Raw genomic sequence first — 9,694 nt, forward strand, 5'->3', positions numbered from 1 at the left:
CCCCCCCCCCCCCTTTTTTGCCCAGCCCACCCCCTTACTCTTAACCCAACCAACCCCAATTATGGCCCTAACCCCAACCAATTTAACCCTAGCCCCATTGATGGCTCTAACTCCTACCCTCGAACTAATCCCAATTTGATTCCCAATCCCAATCCTAACCCCAAACCCTGATCTCAGCCCGCAAATTGACCCAAGTTGGGTCCAGTGAGCCAATTAGGCCACAAGGGGGGTTCCGTGTATTGCCCAAGAAGAGGCCAATTAATATACACGAGGTACGTAAATCGCCGGTTGAAGATAAAGGATGGAGGATGGGTGAGGGAAAAGGAAACTTAGAAGGAAAAGTGTAAAGGAAAGTGGGTTACTAAATTTAATTAAAGATATAAATTAGTCAAAAGAAAGAAGGGGAAGGAAGGTTAATTAAAACCAAGTATAGAAAAATTAAAATTATTTAGAACTAAATTAGGTTATAAAGAAAAAATTATTTAGAACTAAATTAGGTTATAAAGTTAAAAATAACATTAAAATAAGTCAAACAGTAATATTAAATATAAAGTTTAAAATAAGTGAAGGAAGAACTAAAAAAGAAACAACTTAGATAAATATGGGAAAGGGAGAGTATAAAAGAGAGGAAGATAGAAAAGAGATCAGTTTGGCTATGACATTCGAAGGGGAAACATCTCCTGATTTAAGGCAAATTAATGCAACATGTATCCCCGGGCCTGATGAAGACACATCATAAGTCGAAACGTTGCCACCTAGAGGGATACAAAAACAAAAATGATTAATCATTAAAAATAGAAGTAAAAAAGCCAATTAAGAGCATCAAACAAAAAACATTATGCCAAACAAAAAAATGTAAACAAACAGAAAAATATAAAAAGACAAAAAATAAATTCATACTTGATATAACAAAGGCTGCATTAAAGGTAATTGAACCTAAATAATAATACTTTATATAACAAAGGCTGAAATAAGGTAATTTAACCTAAACAAAAACACAAATTATACTTTATATAACTAAGGCTGCTCTAAAATAATATAAATTAATATTACAACAGAAACCAATTAAGGGAATTTGGAGCTACTTGGGGGAGAGGGAGGGGTCACACCACGGGGTGGAGAGTGCACTTCTGGCGCCACTTTGTTGGTGGCCAGCTCCTTTCCCCATCCCTAACCTTGCCAGGTCCTCCTGTGGGTTATTGGCCCTTCCCCCTCCCCCCCTCATTACTAAACTACGCCTATTCCATCCCAATCTACCCCTATCCAAATTTAGATTTAGCCTAATTAATGTGATGCCCAGCCCTGTCCCCTTACTCTTAACCCAACCAACCCCAATTATGGCCCTAACCCCAACCAATTTAACCCTAGCCCCATTGATGGCTCTAACTCCTACCCTCGAACTAATCCCAATTTGATTCCCAATCCCAATCCTAACCCCAAACCCTGATCTCAGCCCGCAAATTGACCCAAGTTGGGTCCAGTGAGCCAATTAGGCCACAAGGGGGGTTCCGTGTATTGCCCAAGAAGAGGCCAATTAATATACACGAGGTACGTAAATCGCCGGTTGAAGATAAAGGATGGAGGATGGGTGAGGGAAAAGGAAACTTAGAAGGAAAAGTGTAAAGGAAAGTGGGTTACTAAATTTAATTAAAGATATAAATTAGTCAAAAGAAAGAAGGGGAAGGAAGGTTAATTAAAACCAAGTATAGAAAAATTAAAATTATTTAGAACTAAATTAGGTTATAAAGAAAAAATTATTTAGAACTAAATTAGGTTATAAAGTTAAAAATAACATTAAAATAAGTCAAACAGTAATAAATATAAAGTTTAAAATAAGTGAAGGAAGAACTAAAAAAGAAACAACTTAGATAAATATGGGAAAGGGAGAGTATAAAAGAGAGGAAGATAGAAAAGAGATCAGTTTGGCTATGACATTCGAAGGGGAAACATCTCCTGATTTAAGGCAAATTAATGCAACATGTATCCCCGGGCCTGATGAAGACACATCATAAGTCGAAACGTTGCCACCTAGAGGGATACAAAAACAAAAATGATTAATCATTAAAAATAGAAGTAAAAAAGCCAATTAAGAGCATCAAACAAAAAACATTATGCCAAACAAAAAAATGTAAACAAACAAAAAAATAGAAAAATATAAAAAGACAAAAAATAAATTCATACTTGATATAACAAAGGCTGCATTAAAGGTAATTGAACCTAAATAATAATACTTTATATAACAAAGGCTGAAATAAGGTAATTTAACCTAAACAAAAACACAAATTATACTTTATATAACTAAGGCTGCTCTAAAATAATATAAATTAATATTACAACAGAAACCAATTAAGGGAATTTGGAGCTACTTGGGGGAGAGGGAGGGGTCACACCACGGGGTGGAGAGTGCACTTCTGGCGCCACTTTGTTGGTGGCCAGCTCCTTTCCCCATCCCTAACCCCCTAACCCCCTAACCCTAACCAGGTACATGGGGAGGGGGGCCTGGCCATCCCCATGTACAAGAAGGACCGTGCATTTGGGGAGACAGGTAGTGCACCTGTCTCTCTATTATTTCCCCTCACCTAACCCTAACCCCCTAACCCTAACCCTAACCCTTAGCTTACCTAACTTTTTTGTTTTTTTTCTCTCTCTTAATACCTAAGCCCAACCAACACGCCTAATCCCAACCGCCTGGCTTTTTGTGCCTTTTTGTTTTCTAGTATATAGCCAGCCCTGTTCCTTAACCCTAAACACAACCACTTCCTCCCCCGTGCCTAACCCTAGAAAGGACCAATGCTGATTAACCCTCATTGGCCCCTCACGCAGGGACGGGAATTAATTAATTAATTAATTACCTCTATTTTTTCCATAGTTTTACTGGCGCAGTTCAATTTTTGCTCTGGCGCCCTCTTGTGGCCACAGCATGGCACTGGTTCTGACTGTGAGTGTTAGTGATTGATTGATGACTAATGAGTACTTTTTGTTGTATTTTCACTAAAAAAGCATGTAACAGGGTTAGTTTATCACCACAGGACTTAATCCTTACGCAGTTCCTGCATAAAACAGGGTATTTATTGTCATAAAAGAGCGTTTTTCCCCCACATTCACAGTCAGGGGGCGTGGTTACCCATAAGGCTTTGCACTGCCTCACTCAGAAATGTGGGGGCAGGCTCCTTTTCCCCCCCTCTCTACACTTTCCCCTCCTTCTCTTGCTGTTTGCCCAGACTGCCTTTCACCCCTTCTCACACAGAGGGTGTAGTTATTACTTTCAGAATACTGCACCCTCATCGAAGAGTTGGGTGCATTCAATGACTAGGCCTGCTTTGGCCATTACAAAATAACAAAGAAAATTCTGATGAAGGATTTTACCTTGGAGAGGATTTACTTCTTCATTTCTTCATTGGACTGCGGTTGGATTTGGACCTTTGCACTTCTTTGCATTTTCAATTTTTACTTTTAATTTCCTTTTTTCCACTCTTCGTTGTTGTGCGGTGTATGGAACACATTGAGTTGGCTTTTTTCTTGGCCCTGGGTCCATTGGGGATCAAGGAGGCGGAGCTGGTCTCTGCTGACTTTGGTCTTCCAGTGCTCTGTGGTGGCCTGGGGAGCTTCGCTCTGGCGGGGTTTCTCCTGGTCTTTGCAGGGCTGGACTTTGGGGCTGGGATGGAGCTGGCTCTCTGGTCCTGCCTGCTTAGCAACAGCTGCTTTGTGGGATTTTTTTTAAGGGGTGCCACTGAGCATTCTGGGTGAGTAGCAATGACAATGTGTTTACGGTATATAACTGTTTTTTGAATAAAAATCTTCACTGTCTAAAATAGGCGCTTTACAATATTTCTATACATAAATCTCTCTAACAACACAAGCTTTTAAAATACAAGTGGCCAGTGTAGAGCAGCATAGGAGGGACACACACCAAAGACCGTACATCTTTGGCTGGACCTTCCTTGGGGGAGAGTGTCTTGTGGTAACGGGTCGAAACACTCGATGATCCTAAGGCACACAACTGAGGATGTGTCCCAGTGAGCACGGACTTGCCACGTCATCATTCGAAATTCCCTCATGGTTTTTCGCAGCTGGGGCATCGCGGGACGGCATACTGGCCCACGTTCCCTTAAATTCAGACAGCAGGTGGAGATGTCTGTCATGGTGTCGGGGGGGCATTCCTGCTCCCTGCAGCTGTCATGCTTCGCTGGCAGTCTGTGGCGGATGACTTGCAGTGATCTCCTGCGCTGTTCAGAGTACTCCACCTGTGCCCTACAGGCTCCTCCCGCTGTAGCTTTCGCTCTCCACTGGTGCGGACCACGTGGGGAGGGGGGATATGGTGACAGGGGAGCCTTCCACTGCAGCAGTCCGCCTACACTGGTGCGGACCACATGGAGGGGGCTGTTGTGCTGTTCACACGATGACATCTCTGACACTGTCTCCACTCACTTAGCAAGCAACAATATCTAATTCTTTTTATTTTGCGAAATGTAACTGTCTTACATGCTACTCGACTGAGTTTTGCATTGGTTCTGCCAATATGCATGGAGGCCCGCTGAATGCCTTCTCCCCCTCTCAACATCCTCTTGCTCTATCTGTTCTCTCTTCTGTCATGGTTCATGCTGACACCTGGGTGGTGGGATGGGGACTAACTTGCGCCGGCCTGTGCCTTGCCGTTGTCTCTCTACCCCAAACTATGCTTGTCGGTGGGCAACATAGGGGGAGACTCTGAGTACATTACCACTATACCTAACCCTAACCCTAGCCCTAACCCCCTAACCCTAACCCCCACACCAAAAATACTTACCTGAAACAGAAACACACATAGCATATTCACAGTTAAAAAGGACAGTTACACCGAAAATACTTACCTGGAAAGGAAACACATACTACAATACGTACCTGAAAAGACGAAAATAGACCTAAATACTTACCTGGACTTGAAAGACCTAAAAAGACCTACCTACACACACCTAAAACACACACCCAGTTTATTTAGTCATTTCAGGCACAATTGGCTCGTTAATAACAACACACACATAGATTCAAATTTAAAGGGCAATTACACCACACATACTTACCTGACACATAGACACACATATGATATTCACAATTAAAGGACACCTACACCTAAAATACTTACCTGAAACATAAATACACATCAGTTATTCACATTTAAAGGACACTTACACATAAAATACTTACCTGAAACAGAAATACACATAGGATAGGTACATTTAAAGGACAGTTATACACAAATTCAGAACCTGAACAGCAAAAACACATTACAAAACTCACCTGAAAAGAAGAAAACACACATAAATACTTACCTGGACCGGGAATGACTAAATATACTTACCAATACACGCACAAAACACCGACCTACACTAAATTATACTTACCTGGAGCACCTGCGAAAGAAAAAAGACTTACCTGGAACACCTGTAAAAAGAAGAAAAAAACACTTACCTGGAACACCTGAAAACGAAAAATACTTACCTGGACCACCTGAAAAAGAAAAAAATACATCATATCGGTCGACTTTAACTGTAAGATCTCTGGGGGAAGCAGCTTTAAAACATTTTTCTGGGTTGGTTTTGGCTTTGTTTATGCTGAGTTAGGTTTTCACTTTCATTTCTTCACTTTTTAAGTTCAGTCAAACTCTTTATTTTTATTTTTTTCACAACATTTGAGCACAAAACACAGTAAAAACAATACAGAGTTCAGTCAGTCTCTGCCCGGACATGTTAGAAGCCTGCACGGAGGAGCCGTAGCAAGGGGGAGGGCTTACTTACGTAGAGGGTCCGGGGGAGGAGATAAAAGCAGGGAGCAGCAGCACAGTCAGTCATACCTGCTCTGACTTAGGAACGACAAGGATCTCTGTCAGCCAGATTAAAAAACAGCTCTCTTTTGCCCCTTTATACAGTGTGCTTGGCCTGAGGAAGACCTGAACCAGGTCGAAACGTCGCCGGATAGCACACTCTTTCTTTATTTCTGCAGCAGCTCAAGTGCAGAGCTTTTTTCTTACAAACATTCTCTGTGTTTTGCCTTTTTTCGTTCTTTTCTTTGTTTTTCACTTCTTGGTTTTTCTTTTATTAACAAATATCCTCATTAAACTTAAATATAAATTAGAATTTGATTAAAACATACAGTGCATAAGCACATAAATTAAAACATATCTCCTTATAAAAACATAAATATAACACATAAACCCTAGTAATTATTTAAATACACCGTAAGGAAAAAATTTCTCCAGATGGACGGTGTATGGAGAAGAGTCAGCTACGGGCGCAGGGGGCGACACACCTATGATCCCGGCTGGGATCACGTGAGAGAGGCACAGTGGGGGAAGGACAGTGCACCTTCCCGGCCATTTTCGGCACGGGCTCAGTTCCCCGCACCTAACCCCTAACCCTAATCCCAATTTGATTCCCAATCCCAATCCTAACCCCAAACCCTGATCTCAGCCCGCAAATTGACCCAAGTTGGGTCCAGTGAGCCAATTAGGCCACAAGGGGGGTTCCGTGTATTGCCCAAGAAGAGGCAAATTAATATACACGAGGTACGTAAATCGCCGGTTGAAGATAAAGGATGGAGGATGGGTGAGGGAAAAGGAAACTTAGAAGGAAAAGTGTAAAGGAAAGTGGGTTACTAAATTTAATTAAAGATATAAATTTGTCAAGAGAAAGAAGGGGAAGGAAGGTTAATTAAAACCAAGTATAGAAAAATTAAAAATTATTTAGAACTAAATTAGGTTATAAAGAAAAAAATTATTTAGAACTAAATTAGATTATAAAGCTAAAAATAACATTAAAATAAGTCAAATAGTAATATTATATATAAAGTTTAAAATAAGTGAAGGAAGAACTAAAAAAGAAACAACTTAGATAAATATGGGAAAGGGAGAGTATAAAAGAGAGGAACATAGAAAAGAGATCAGTTTGGCTATGACATTCGAAGGGGAAACATCTCCTGATTTAAGGCAAATTAATGCAACATGTATCCCCAGGCTTGATGAAGACACATCATAAGTCGAAACGTTGCCACCTAGAGGGATACAAAGAGAAAAATGATTAATCATAAAAAATAAATAAGCCAATTAAGAGCATTAAAATAAACAACATTATGCCAAACAAAAAAATTTAAATAAACAAAAAAATTGAAAAATATAAAAAGACAAAAAATAAATTCATACTTGATATAACAAAGGCTGCATTAAGGGTAATTAAACCCAAATAATAATACTTTATATAACAAAGGCTGAAATAAGGTAATTTAACCTAAACAAAAACACAAATTATACTTTATATAACTAAGGCTGCTCTAAAATAATATAAATTAATATTACAACAAAAACCAATTAAGGAAATTTGGAGCTACTTGGGGGAGAGGGAGGGGTCACACCACGGGGTGGAGAGTGCACTTCTGGCGCCACTTTGTTGGTGGCCAGCTCCTTTCCCCATACCTAACCCTGCTCCTCCAATCATATCCCAGACAGGAGCAACTCAGCAGGTATGGCCTCACCTCAACCAATAAGAAACCCGAATGAGCCTTGGAGGAGGGACACCCCTCCCTCCCCCAATGCTACATTTAGGAGCACTGGCCCACCACTTGCTGCTACTCCCTCTGAAGAAGCAGCCCTGCTGCGAAACGTTAGGGAATTAGGCTGAATTGGACCAAACCTGACATCCTTTTTTTAACCAATTCGGCTTTTATCTTTTTCTGTAAGCCATCAGGCTACAGTATATTGTTTTTTAATAGATTGTTTTTAACAATAAAGTTTAAATTTTAACCGTAGAATGTCTTTGTGAGAGCCCAACCACTTCGGGCCTGCTAGCCAACACCACCTTAGCCTGAAAAACAATCGCTTGGACAGGACCAGATTGAAGAAATGGACAATTACTTCCTGGTTTTTTAAGCTGAAAACCACAGACAACATTAACCCACCATACTGGAAGTACTCCGTCTTCATCCATCCAGGTCAAGGATCCAGGCAGCAGGCCTCAACAACACCAACCAAGGCTTAGGATTGCGGCCTGCAGAGCCACCAGGCTTTCTGCAGCAGGTAGGCTTCACAAACTGACAAGATGGTTTTTACTTACAGGTCGCAGGCGGTCCAGTTCAGCCGAGCAGCGAGTGATGGGACCAGATCACATAACACCCCCACACATAGGACACCCCACACCCCCTTCCTCCCCCACCCCCACCCCCCCAGTGAGCAGACCAGGCAGCTAGCTAAAGGCTATTTCAAGCTAACCCAAGCTATACATCACAATAACATCATTGATGCAGCCATAGCTACCTCCATACCACCTAAAGGCATGGCAAAACATGTTGCCAAGCTCACAGCCTTCATTAAACCCTCTTCCCCCACAGATGTAGTCAGACAGGCCATAGCTGCTAACACACAGTCCTGGCTAAGTAACACCCTTAAGATAATGGAGGAGCACTATCTCAGCATCACCATGTCGCTCAGTGCCCTACCGTATGATGATGTGGCCTTCCCCATAGCAGTGAATTGGGCTAAAAAACGCTTTAAAGCCAGGCTGCACCACACTGCTGTGGGGGAGGCCGAAGCCCTTTTGCGGTGTTCATCAGAAAACTCTGATGACTCATATATATCTGACTCCGCATCAGCCACCACCTCCCCGAGATCCCTGGTGGAGGACAGCCCCCCGGGATTGAGCCTGGGGAGCAGACAGGAGCCACTACCTGCAGTTGCAGTACAACAGGTGGCTGCCTCTGCTCCCCAGGCTGGATCCCCTCTTTCCCCTCCTAATTCGGTCTCCCTCTCCAAATCCCATCTCACCCAGCCCTCCTCTTCCCTTCCCTCCCCCCCTGGCAGACGGAGCCCAAAACGGACAGACCAAAAACGGTCTCAAAGTCCACCATCACCGTCATCATACGGAAGCTCCGTCGAGCCAAACCACATACACCCCCCACAGTCATTTCAATCTGCCAGGACAGATGATGGCTGCTCCACCTCTGCAGCCTCTAACCTCCATCTTTCTTCCGCAGGGTGTGTGGCGGGACCGGGGAATGCTTTGAAACCTCCATCGGAGCAAACGCTGGGCTCAAAGACACTACAACAGGTGGCTGGGGATAAAATGATGAGATTGAGGCATGTCAAGCATAACAATGCTAACCTCTTGGTAAACACCACCTCCTCTGACCCCACCACTAAAAGCATTTCTGTTGAGCCCATGCCCCAGGCCTCCCCGGCCTCCCCACTCACCCACGGCGAGCTACAGGCTGTGGAGGTGGGGCTAGAAAAGCTAATTACTCATGCTAAATTAGCATCCCACCCCACCAACCGCGGTTCCGGAAAGGGGTACCCATGGACCAACTGGCACCCCAGGGGCACCAAAATTAACCAATTTTCAAAAGCCCCAATTCCACAGGTTAGCAGACCGGTGCACCATGGATGGGGGACCAACACGGATGACGGGAGAGGTTGCAACATAGAAAAACAGAGATATTAGGTGCCCTCAGCCACCGCCCGAGCCTGAAACAAAAAGGAAAAAAGCTGTTTGTGACCATCTTAATGCCTTTTCAGAGATGCAATAAAATCTTAAAAATACAACGATGTATGATTGTGTACTTGCCTCTATTGCCACGCATTGTTCCACCACAAAAAAAAAAAAAAAAAAAAAAAAAAATTGGGATTAAACACTTACCTGTCACTTACCTGTCCTGAACACCAGGGCTGGAGTCA

This window comes from Acanthopagrus latus, chromosome 10 (assembly GCF_904848185.1).
Source record: "Acanthopagrus latus isolate v.2019 chromosome 10, fAcaLat1.1, whole genome shotgun sequence".
Lineage (NCBI taxonomy): Eukaryota > Metazoa > Chordata > Actinopteri > Spariformes > Sparidae > Acanthopagrus > Acanthopagrus latus.